The following is a 12,385-nucleotide window of genomic DNA, read 5'->3' as shown; positions in this document are numbered from 1 at the left end:
TCCTACTACACTGGAGGTGCCTACTACTACGTGCAGGCCGCTGACGACGACCAGGAGTAGTTTAGGAGGATCCCAGGCAGGAGGCCTGCGCCTCTTTCGATCTGTATCCCAGTTTGTGCTAGCCTTCTTAAGGCAAACTTGTTTAACTTATGTCTGTGCTCAGATATTGTTGCTTCCGCTGACTCGTCTATGATCGAGCACTTGTATTCGAGCCCTCGCGGCCCCTGGCTTGTATTATGATGCTTGTATGACTTATTTATGTTTTAGAGTTGTGTTGTGATATCTTCCCGTGAGTCCCTGATCTTGATCGTACACATTTGCGTGCATGATTAGTGTACGATTGAATCGGGGGCGTCACAAGTTGGTATCAGAGCCGACTGCCTGTAGGAATCCCCCTTCCACACTCCTTGGCCGAAGTTGAGTCTAGTCATTGCAAAACTTTTACTAACATGGTTGTGTGCCTTACGGGCCCACGTCGCCATTGGGTGGTATTAGGATCTTTTACTCCTCGATCTATACTCTGGGACTCTGATCTCTCTGCTATTCAGGTTAAATGATTTTACTAAATCTGAATTTAGGTTCTCGTAACAGCCTTCTCCCGGAGAGCCCCTTGTTATAGATGATCGTCTGCTGCACCAGAAGGATCCGAAGATACTCACCGATGTTCTCTCGAAACTTTATGGTCACTTATGCAATTCCCTTCCATCAGTAAACCCCTATGGATAAGCATGTATACTCGCCATTCATGCAATGTTTCCCAGTTGATCTTGTTATTACAAGATACCTCGAAATTCTCTCGGTTGTTCCGAGAATCCTTTGAGCTTACTGCCTTGCTGTTCTTTGTCACCTGAATACCCCTAAGGATAATTCTCGCACTTATCAAGTATCTGCTCATTCCCCGTTGTTCATGTGTTTCGCCAAACACTTCAAAATATCATTCGATCTTTCGAAAATCTTGAGCAGCCTGTTGCTCTTGAAATTCTTGCTTGCTTGCATTATGGATAATCCCATAAGTTTCGTAATCTTATTGGCATCCCTTGTCTCTATCATTTTAAGTCCGTTGATTCAATATGTTGAGGATGCTCGCATTCCTCAGTCGAATCCTAGGATTCATCCTTCTGGCTCAGGCGTCATTTGGATATGAGCTGGTTCTTGACCAATCAATGCCTTGATCATTTGTGCTTCCAAGTCTATTGAACTTATTCATTTTCGATCAGAACGATTGCTTCTGATCCCTTGATTTGGAAATCATAAAATTTCTTTGCATTAAGCTTTGAATTAGTCAGTTGTTTCTATAATCCGATGCCTTGGCATTCCTTCTTCCTTTGATTGAGTTCCGATACTCACATCAGCCCCATTGTGGACCGCCATAACCATTGCTGGGTTATTATCTGACATTGTCCTTCACAACCAAAATTCTTGTGAGTTATTTACCTGATACATAATGCCCTTGGTACATTGTATCATCTGCTTGGCCAACCATGCTCTGCTTTCGAGCTGGTCGTATTTACTATTGAAGCTTGTGGTATATGTTTCCACGATACCCTGACGGGTTGAACCTATGCCTTCCTTTATATGTGTGAACTCGGAAGTTTTCACGAGTCATACTCATCTGGTATTTCACTAGATAAAACTTTCATCACTAGTGCCTTTATCAAAGCGAAAAGTGAATGGAAGGTTATACATTGAAGAAGTGGGAGTCGACCTTGAACCTTGCGTTCATGCCCAGGGACACGATGTATAACTTATCATGGAAGCTGCTCGTAAAAATAATTACCCCCTTGTTATAAGTTCATCTTGTATCCGTGGTTCGATCCTTTATGATCGTGGATTCCGACCATGTTCCCCTTTAAATACCATTTCTCGTGCAAGTGTAAGTACTTGTCTTCTGCAGATCATTACCCCAGTCCAACCTCTACTTTGATCTGTCGTCGAGTATTACCCCCTGGTATCTCGAGATTATCACGGAACTGCATAACTTCTTATGAGTTCTTCATCAAGTACTACATTCTCACTGATTCCAAATTTTTCACGGGCTCTGAGTTATTGAACACTCAAAGACACCGATAACTGAATCGAGTCCGCACCGCGATTAAACAACTCTTGGAACCTTCATTACCTACGACTTTGAACTCGATCACGTCATTCCTAGCCTGCTCGGCTATATCATTATCGTGCCGATTTTAACTGTGCTACCTGGTCCTTAATCCCGGAGCACAACTTTCGACGATGAGCTAAGCTTACATCGATCTTCCTCATCATATCATTTGTCCTTGAACAACAAGCTTGATTTCGAGTTTGTGTCGTACCCATGGTTTCAATAACTTTTCGCTTCATCATTCGTTTGACTTGATGTCATCGCCGATCGGTTACATCTTCTTGAAACCTCTCGACAAATGTGTCGTGATCATCATCAACATTCTGAGGTCTTCCAAGATATCAATTGAATTCATGATGAGAAATAACATCCTTGCCCTTGATGATTGGTGCTATCATCGACCACTTTATTGCTTTTCGTTTAACACAAACTTGTTCATGCTTTGTGTATACCTTGAGTTCCGTGTTATCCAACAATTGTTCTTCTTTACCTTGGAGTATTACCATCTGTCTTGTCAAGAATGTCATGAGACTTTCACCACCTCTTATGAATTATTGATGCAAGTAATACTTCTCATCATAACCTTCCCTTCTTGGTTCCCGTGTTGATTCTAACCGGGATTCCAACAAGTGAACAGTACTGCGTGGATTTTTACCTCTAACAACCCTATTGCTTTGAAGTTGATGGTCGGTAGTTCGTTCTTAGACTATTGGTTGTTGAACCACCATTCTAACGTTGATCATGCTACCTAAGCCCATCTTTGGGTGCACCTTTCAATCAATGTTCAATTGTGTATGCTTTCCTCGAGCATACATCATTATATCATTTGATCTGACAAGTGTTATCTCCTTGTTCACATAATTGTGGAAACCTATCCTTTCGAAATCTCGATGAATTGTCACTGAGTTCATCAATTACCTCCTTATCCCTTCATTGGATTAATGATGAGCTATTGTTCTGGAACTCCCTTCCATAGTACATTTCCCGAGAATCTTACAATGTCATCTTGTCAATTTGTTTTGCACCTTTTCTTCTCAGGCATCCTGAGTCCGAGGTATCCTGATTCCTAACATCAATCAAATCTGAATCTCGGTCAGATATGATGGTTGGGTCATATTTCCAAGAGTTATAAAATTGGTCTTTATATGACCTGGTAAGGTGATGTCATGCCTAGCACACCTGGCCGGAGGACCTGCTGTTATAGTTTTCTTATTAGCAAGGTTAACCATTCTTCCCTGAGGAAATTATAAGACTTATTCTATAAGTTGATCCTGATGGATCCCTTATGTATCCATAGTCCGATCCTTACCTATTGACCATGTCAATGCTATCTCGAAGCATGTCGGTGGTACTCCGATCATCAATAAGAACATTTGAAGCACAACGTTGAATTTTCTTTATCAATTATCCAAACACCGTTGTATGGGTAATGTCATGAAGTTTCTCTCCCCTTACATAAAGGGCTTTCTACTTTATATCCTGTCATGCATATCATGCCTTACTTGTCCGTGAGTAGATATACCCATCGGATATGTGTTCTAACACGTTTTCCTTTCCATTGTTCTGTCTAATCTGATAATGATATATTCCTTTCCATTGTTTGGTTTAACCTCTCTGGTGATCTATAAGATCTAAGCAGTAAAATTATCTTGCTTACGAAAACACCTCGGTGTACCACCTTATCAGTCAGACCCTGTTACTATTGTTGACGACATTCCGATAACCACCGATGGACGAGAACTTTGCCTATTGGTCCGCCTCGTTCAACGAGCAGGAAAATGGTTCACTTCGTCCCTCGCCCTTGGTACCGACGTTGTTGCCGACATAACTGACAGGCTATTCTCTAGCATGCCTTGCCATCATAACTGTGCAAGATGTCACCACTCTTTCTACTTTGAACCCACATGGTGGGCCCATAACTCACAGGTCCCAGGATCATAACCTGACTCTCCTGTACCACCCGTTCCCAAAGTTATTCCTCGCGCGTGGCCTCGTATGTAATTCACGGGCCACCGTCCTAGTGATCTATTCTAGTAACAGACACAATATTCAATCTCGTTGCTTGGACCCCTTTCACATGTTGTTTTAGACATCGAACGATTGCCTATCCGTTTGAAACTTCTCAGGGTACCTTCTTACTTTACTCTCGATATTTTCTTAAGTATCTGTTCGAGAGTTACTTTCTACCACATTCCCTGAGTTATCTGCTAGATAGTCAACCTTGTAAGGTCCGTTCTTCCGAAGATACCCACTATCCTTTTCGTAAGTACGATGGAACCCCCGAAGAAAGGATGAGGACTTCATCACGATGCCCTGAAGAAGAGGAATGGAGACAGCAACACAATGGATCGACCTCTTCGAGAAGAGCAACCAAGACCGATGACACCCGTTAAAATTTCGTAACCAGAACTTTTCCCCTTACTCCCCTCTTAAATCTCGGGACGAGATTTCTTGTAGTGGAGGAGAATTGTGACGCCCGGATAATCATGCTACAGTAATCTCACGTTAATGGTGCCATGTCACCTCGATCACTCTAGTTAATCTCGGGTTGATTCGAAAACGTTTCAAATTCAAATTCAAATAATGTCAAACGACAAAGTTTTCAAAATATTAAACTAAAATGTTCGGGGTGTGCAGTTAAATGCCTGGGTAATTATAATAAAGCAAACACATTTTTATAAAATACCTAGATAATTTAAAATGATTTAAAACAGAAAAGAAAAGAAACTACAAAAACAGAAAACAAAACAAAAAAAGGAAGAAAGACCCCCCCACACTGGGCCTTGGCCCAGCTGGCCACCCACCCTCAGCCCACCAGGCCCAGCCGGCCGGCCTCCCGCACTACTCCTATCCACTTCCCCTCCCGAAACCCTAGTCGTCCACCACACTCGCCCACTCGCCCCACTTGCCCCCCCTCCCCCGATTGGATCGAGATCGAGGGAGGGGGCCACCGACGCCAACGCTTGTAGCCGCCTCGCCGGCCCCCTCCCGCATCCTCGCACCCCCGTTCCCTCTCCCTCAGCGGCGCCCCTCGCCGCGCTTGCCGCGTCGCCCCCGACGCCCTGCGCCCGCCCTCCGTCGTCCGCTGCTGCCCGGAACGCCGCCTGTCGTCGGAGCCACCTCGCCGGACCTCCCTCGCCGGACTGCCGCCGCCTCGTCATCTCCCTCGTAGAACCTCCTCGACCTCCGTCGAGCCCGTAGCCATAGTCCCTACAGCCCCGCGGTGAGGCCCCCGACCTCCACTCCATTCTCCCTTCCCCGTGCCCCCCCTGTTGTGCGCATAGTAACGCCAGACAGCGCCCGTGCCCGACGTTGTCGGTGCCCCCTGCGGCACCCGCGCATCGCCTGTGTCCCGGACCTTCCTCACTCACGCGAGCCCCCGACGACGCCCTTTGCCTCCACCGCACAGTGGCCGGTTCCGCCCTATCCCCTGCTCCATGTGGCCACGCACTGCGTGCCGAGGCCACCGCCGCACTTGCCCCCGCTACCCCTGCCCGGCCGCGCCTGGCTGCGCCATGACCGCCCCTTCCTTCCCGGCGGCTGTGGCCGCTCGTTGTGGTGGCCGGCGACGCCCATATGGGCTGGCGCCCGTCGCCCGCTACCACCCGAACCGCGCCTGGGTCCGCCCCATCGGGCGCCCGTAACCTCCCGCTCACTCACGGGGCTCCGCCCCAGCAACCGCGCCCGTTAGCCCGCCCGCTAAGGCCTCAGGGCCAATGACAGGCGGGCCCCGCCCAGAATGTATTTTAAAAAAAAGGAATTAAAAATAATGATAAAATAAATAAATAAATAATATCAATTAATTAATTAATTAATTAAAGAATTAATAACTTAATTAGTTCTGCTAACTAACTATTAAACCAAATTAACCTGCTAATTAATCTGTCTAAACAGTTAGTTAGTTAGTTAGGCAATGACATGCGGGACCCGCATGTCAGGTTGACCAGGTCAACTGCTGACGTCATGCTGACGTCAGCAATCACTATTCTGGATAATGTTAGGGGTAAATAATTAAATAAATTCTAAAAATGATTAAATCTTTTAAAATTAATATAAAATAAACAGTAGCTCGGATGGAAAAACTTTGTACATGAAAGTTGCTCAGAACGATGAGACGATTCGGGATACGCAGCCTGTTCGTCCGCCACACATCCCTATCATAGCAAACTCGCAACTTTTCCCCTCCGATTCATCTGTCCGAAAACGCGAGACACCGGGGATACTTTCCCGGATGTTTCCCCCTTTCGCCGGTATCACCTACTACCGCGTTAGGGCACACCTAGCACCGCGCTTTGTCATGTCATGCATCGTCATGCATTTGTTTGCATTATATTTATTGTTTCTTCCCCCTCTTTTCTCCGGTAGACTACGAGACCGATGCCGCTGCTGCCCAGTCCGACTACGGAGTTGACGACCCCTCCTACTTGCCAGAGCAATCAGGCAAGCCCCCCCCCCTTGATCACCAGATATCGCCTATTCTCCTCTATACTGCTTGCATTAGAGTAGTGTAGCATTTTACTGCTTTCCGTTAATCCTATTCTGATGCATAGCCTGACAATGTTGCTACATCTGTTGATACCTTACCTGCAATCCTAAATACTTAGTATAGGATGCTAGTTTATCATATTGGCCCTACATTCTTGTCAGTCTGCCTTGCTATACTATTGGGCCGTGATCACTCGGGAAGTGATCACGGGTATATACTATACATACATATATACTATACAGATGGTGACTAAAGTCGGGTTAGCTCGTTGAGTACCCGCAAGTGATTCTGATGAGGGGGCTGAAAGGACAGGTGGCTCCATCCCGGTAGATGTGGGCCTGGGTTCCCGACGGCCCCCGACTGTTACTTTGTGGTGGAGCGACAGGGCAGGTTGAGACCGCTTAGGAGAGAGGTGGGCCTGGCCCTGTTCGGCGTTCGCGGATACTTAACACGTTTAACGAGATCTTGGTATTTGATCTGAGTCTGGCTACTGGCCTATACACACTAACCAACTATGCGGGAACAGTTATGGGCACTCGACGTCGTGGTATCAGCCGAAGCCTTCATGACGTCAGCGACTGAGCGGCGCGCGCCAGATTGGAACGTAAGCCTGCTCTTGTATTAAGGGGCTAGTTCTGCTTCCGGCCGTGTACGCAACGTGCAGGTGTGCTAAGGGCGATGGGCCCAGACCCCTGTGCGCTTAGGTTTAGACCGGCGTGCTGACCTCTCTGTTGTGCCTAGGTGGGGCTGCGACGTGTTGATCTTCCGAGGCCGGGCATGACTCAGAAAAGTGTGTCCGACCAAATGGGATCGAGCGTGTTGGGTTATGTGGTGCACCCCTACAGGAAAGTTAATCTATTTGAATAGCCGTGATCTTCGGTAACAGGACGACTTGGAGTTGTACCTTGACCTTATGACAACTAAAACCGGATACTTAATAAAACACACCCTTCCAAGTGCCAGATACAACCCGATGATCGCTTTCTAACAGGGCGACGAGGGGAGGATCACCGGGTAGGATTATGCTATGCGATGCTACTTGGAGGACTTCAGTCTACTCTCTTCTACATGCTGCAAGACGGAGGCTGCCAGAAGCGTAGTCTTCGATAGGACTAGCTATCCCCCTCTTATTCTGACATTCTGCAGTTCAGTCCACCGATATTGCCTCTTTACACATATACCCATGCATATGTAGTGTTGATCCTTGCTTGCGAGCACTTTGGATGAGTACTCACGGTTGCTTCTCTCCCTCTTTTCCCCCTTTCCATTCTACTTGGTTGTCGCAACCAGATGCTGGAGCCCAGGAGCCAGACGTCACCGTCGATGACGACTCCTACTACACTGGAGGTGCCTACTACTACGTGCGGGCCGCTGACGACGACCAGGAGTAGTTTAGGAGGATCCCAGGCAGGAGGCCTACGCCTCTTTCGATCTGTATCCTAGTTTGTGCTAGCCTTCTTAAGGCAAACTTGTTTAACTTATGTCTGTACTCATATATTGTTGCTTCCGATGACTCGTCTATGATCGAGCACTTGTATTCGAGCCCTCGAGGCCCCTGGCTTGTATTATGATGCTTGTATGACTTATTTATGTTTTAGAGTTGTGTTGTGATATCTTCCCGTGAGTCCCTGATCTTGATCGTACACATTTGCGTGCATGATTAGTGTATGATTGAATCGGGGGCGTCACACTCACCCTTCTGGAATGATCTACAAGCGGTTCGCCCGGCTTTTGCACTTGGCGCCAAATTCGCCATTGGCAATGGCCGCTCGGCCCGCTTCTGGCTCGATATGTGGGTAGGAGGGCAGCCCCTCTGGGCCCAATTTCAGGACCTGTACGTCCTGGCTGTCAACCCGGAGCAGACGGTAGTGACTGCACTTGCCTCTAGCCCTCCGGCGATCCATTTCCGTAGAGAGCTAACGGGTCCAGAACAAGCTCACTTAGAGGATTTGCTTGCTCTTATTCAATTGGTGACGCTGTCCACTTCCGCCGACACGGTCACCTGGGCTCTCACCTCGTCCGGCAAGTTCACGGTCAAGTCTCTGTACCGCATGTTGTGCCAGGGCCAGGGCCCGGCCTTCCCGATGCCGACGGCCCTGTGGAATGCGCGGATTCCGCTTAAGATCAAGGTGTTCTTTTGGCAACTCTTCCGCAATAGACTCCCCACTTCGGCTAATGTTGCCAAACGCAACGGCCCGTCTTCCGGCTTATGCGCAATTTGCAACACCATGGAGGATGCGAATCACGTGTTCTTCCGCTGCCCTCTAGCGCGTTTTGCCTGGAGTGCAGTCCGTGAGGCCACCAACACCACTTGGGACCCGCACTCGGCTGGAGACCTTGCGGCCATAGTTGCATCGATGACTGGCGGCAGCAAGCGCGTGCTTTGGAGCTGCCTAGGCGTCTTGGCTTGGGCTTTGTGGCTCACCAGGAACAAACTAGCAATCGAGGGAATCTTCCCATCACACCCTGCTAATATTCTTTACAAATGCAATATTCTTCTGCAGCAGTGGAGTCCGTTTGCGAGGCGCAAGGATGCTGAGAGAATGAAGCAAGCTCAAGACCGTCTTCGCCAAGTCTACATTTTGGCTAGGGAGCCGACCGTCACTTCTACGTCGTGAAGTGGTTATTTTGTCTCGCGAGCGAGCCTGCGTGCTCTATGCTCTTGGCCTTTGGCCTGTAATAGACTCGCTGTGGACTGCCTGTGGCCTCTGGCCTGCCGCAAAACTCATGTGCCTTCGCGCCCGTGTTACCTGAGCCTCCGCGCTCGTTCCGTTTGTCCTTAGACTCTTCTGTAAACGCTGCCTAAGTTGTGGGCTTTATTAATTTAAAGCCGGACGCCTCTAGCGTCTTTGTTCTAAAAATAATAATTGTCAAATCAAAATCGGTCAAAACAGCAACAGCAGCATGCATCACACTTTTATCCCTGAAAATAGATACACACAATGGTAAGGAACAAGAACAGTCACCCATACACTAAGAAAGAAGTGCAAGGCAATGAAAATGATGAAAATTTTACATCTTGGTGGTGCTATGGAAAAGGAACGGTCATCCATATAACAAAATACGACAAGGCAAAGAAAATTATGTGCACCTGCTCCGGTCTACCCAGACAGCTTCCATGAATTTAAATAGATGGGTTGCTACCTTAAACCCAATTCTTGGGTCCTTTATACCCCGTAGTATGCCAGAGTATGCCTTATATATTCCCTGTCTAAGCTGGTTCACATATTCAGTCTTGTCCTCTTCTTGAACATCAGCCCAGTCCTGTGAGTTAGCAGCTTCTTGAAGCTTTTCCAGAACATACTGCAGGTACTTCTCAAAATCATTGCTAATAGCAAGAGCAATGTCTCCAAAGCATGAGAAAATTGGAGCTCTAAGAGTCGACTTAGAAAGACCTTCGTACAGAACTTGCATAATTTTATCACAGTGTGGCAACATTTTACCTTTCAAGACAAGGCAGATATCGCTGGTCACTCCTACAGAGATGGGGGATAGTGATTAGTGGGTGAGCATCAAGTACCTGCATGAGTATAGGCGTGTGTTTCCCAAACTCTGGACCGGTGGCATTAGCAAGAGCAGCAATGGCAGACCAAGACATTGCTTCACCCTGTGCAGTAGAACTATCACAAACCAAGACACGGCAAAAAGAAAACAACAAATGATGAGCAGCGTTCGTAACTATCTTCACTGTAGTTGAATTGGCCAGTTTCTGGACGATGACCTGCAGTACACCACACAGCACAATCAGAAGATTGTTTTTCTTCAACTTATGACCCAAAGTAAGTGCTTGGCGGTCAAGCGTCATATATCCAATCTTTTCATGATATGATGCATTAAATCTCCTATGGCGCTCCAAACTACAGGTTGTTCTAAATTGCTGACTCCCACAACTGCACACAATGCTTCATAGGCAGATGCTCCAAGCCTGAAAGGGGTCTCATCAGAAGGTTGTGAAGCAGAAAGGAGAGCATCAATAACACGATCAAGAGACGATGAAAGCTCAGATGGCACTGACTCTGCATCTTCGTAACCTCGGGCAAGAAAATATATAGCTCCGCATAATTTTTCGGACACAATTGGAATATCTTTACTACAGTGTACCAACACATCCATGATGCGAGGAAGGTTTGCTTTCGTTATAATTCCATTTGCACTTGCTGGAAAATGCAGAAGCTTAAACATCCGGCCAAGAATCCATGCAGTGGTTCCTTTTACCTCGCTGTTTGGATCTTCCATCTTGTGGAGCAACAAATCAAGCAGTGGAGCAAGTCCTTTAGCAGAAGGGCCTTCAAGGATAAAACCAATTGCAGAAACAGCGGCCATGCGACTATGCCAATCTGGCGCTTTAATGTTACCCTCGATACATTGCATCACAAGGGGGACAATTGCGTCCCTGATAGTTCTAGCAATGAGGCCTAGAAAAGTCACACAGTCTATGTCAATGTTCAGAAGACAATCATCTCCTTCTTGATCTTCCTCTTGCATGAGCAGATGCTCTAGCGGCATTGGAACTAGTCCTTCTTGATCTTCCTCATGATTGAACAGATATTGTAGCAGCATTCGAACTAGTCCTTCCCGATCTTTCTCTCGCTTGAACAAATGCTTTAGCAGCACTGGAACTTGTAACTCGAGGGCCTCATAAATAAAGCAACAATCTTTAGAGTTAGCATTGACAGCGCCAATGTGTGGTTCTTCTCGGAGTTTAATCACTTCCTTACAAACAGTGCACCAGAACACCATACATTGGGGTGCAATTGATTCTGTCAGACTGAGTATGATTCTCAAATAAGGTTGTAACAGCGCATAATACGTGGATGCAATTTTAGCAAGGCATTCGAATATTGCCTGTTGGATCTCCAGATCTTCGGATTTTGCTAGTATTTCACAAACTGCGCCCATTATATGATTTCTCACATCCTCATTTGCAAAGTTGGCCGCAGCACAACCAAGAACATTATATAGAGCTTTAACTGCTGCAAGACAAACTTCGGTATTTGGCTATAGCTAGTTTATTGCCTGAACGACAACATTCAGAACACCATTCGCTTGTTGCTGCTCCAGTTCAATATCCTCGCGCACATACCCCAACGCCACTAGACTTGCTTGCCTTAGTGGGGGAGATGCACCCTGCTGTGTCATGTTGCCTAGTAATTTGCCAATGAGGTCATGCCATTCCTGACGAGGTATCTCGATGGATGCAATCTTTGCGATAACCTGTGATGAGGTGAGCCTTGCAACAGCCACCGAAGACCCTAATGTTATCAGTAATGACTCCTTAATCTTGGATTTGATAGATTAGTCTAGGTAGACCCATTGTTGAAGCTCCTTATCTGCAGCAGAAACCTCCAAGTCCAATGAATTTCTAAGAACAATACCAGCAAGTCTCCTAGACTCTGGTTTACTTTCATCACGCGAGAGCTCTACTGACAAGGACAGGAGGAAGTTGGCAAGATCCCGCTCCTGTAACAGCTCGAGGTTGCCTTCTGCTGCTGAACGAATGTTATCATCTGGAGACAGACTAGCTAGCAGAGTCTCTCTGAGATCCATGGCTGTATCAATTGTCCTGGCAAAACATTAGCCAAGTGGAACTTGTCAGTTTGGGAAAGAAAAAAAAAGACAAGACACGCAAAAAATGTAATGGTATTACATACATCAAATAGTTCTAACTTCTAATCAAGGGCCACTAGGCTAGTTTGACATAGCTTAGTAAAACTTCTGCATCGAGACACAGATAGTCACGGATTATTCAAAAGAGCTGTTTTCACGAATTATGGTTATCGTTGATAGGTCAGTTTGAAATA

General features: G+C 46.7%; 1 pseudogene; it reads right to left on the bottom strand.

Annotated features, from left to right (window-relative positions):
- Positions 1-9,386: 9,386 nt before the first annotated feature.
- LOC123067608 (importin subunit beta-1-like) lies at positions 9,387-12,131 on the bottom strand (annotated as a pseudogene).
- Between the last annotated feature and the right edge of the window lie 254 nt (positions 12,132-12,385).

This window comes from Triticum aestivum, chromosome 3B, assembly GCF_018294505.1.
Source record: "Triticum aestivum cultivar Chinese Spring chromosome 3B, IWGSC CS RefSeq v2.1, whole genome shotgun sequence".
Classification (NCBI taxonomy): Eukaryota; Viridiplantae; Streptophyta; class Magnoliopsida; order Poales; family Poaceae; genus Triticum; species Triticum aestivum.
This window is presented reverse-complemented; position numbering and strand designations above follow the sequence as displayed.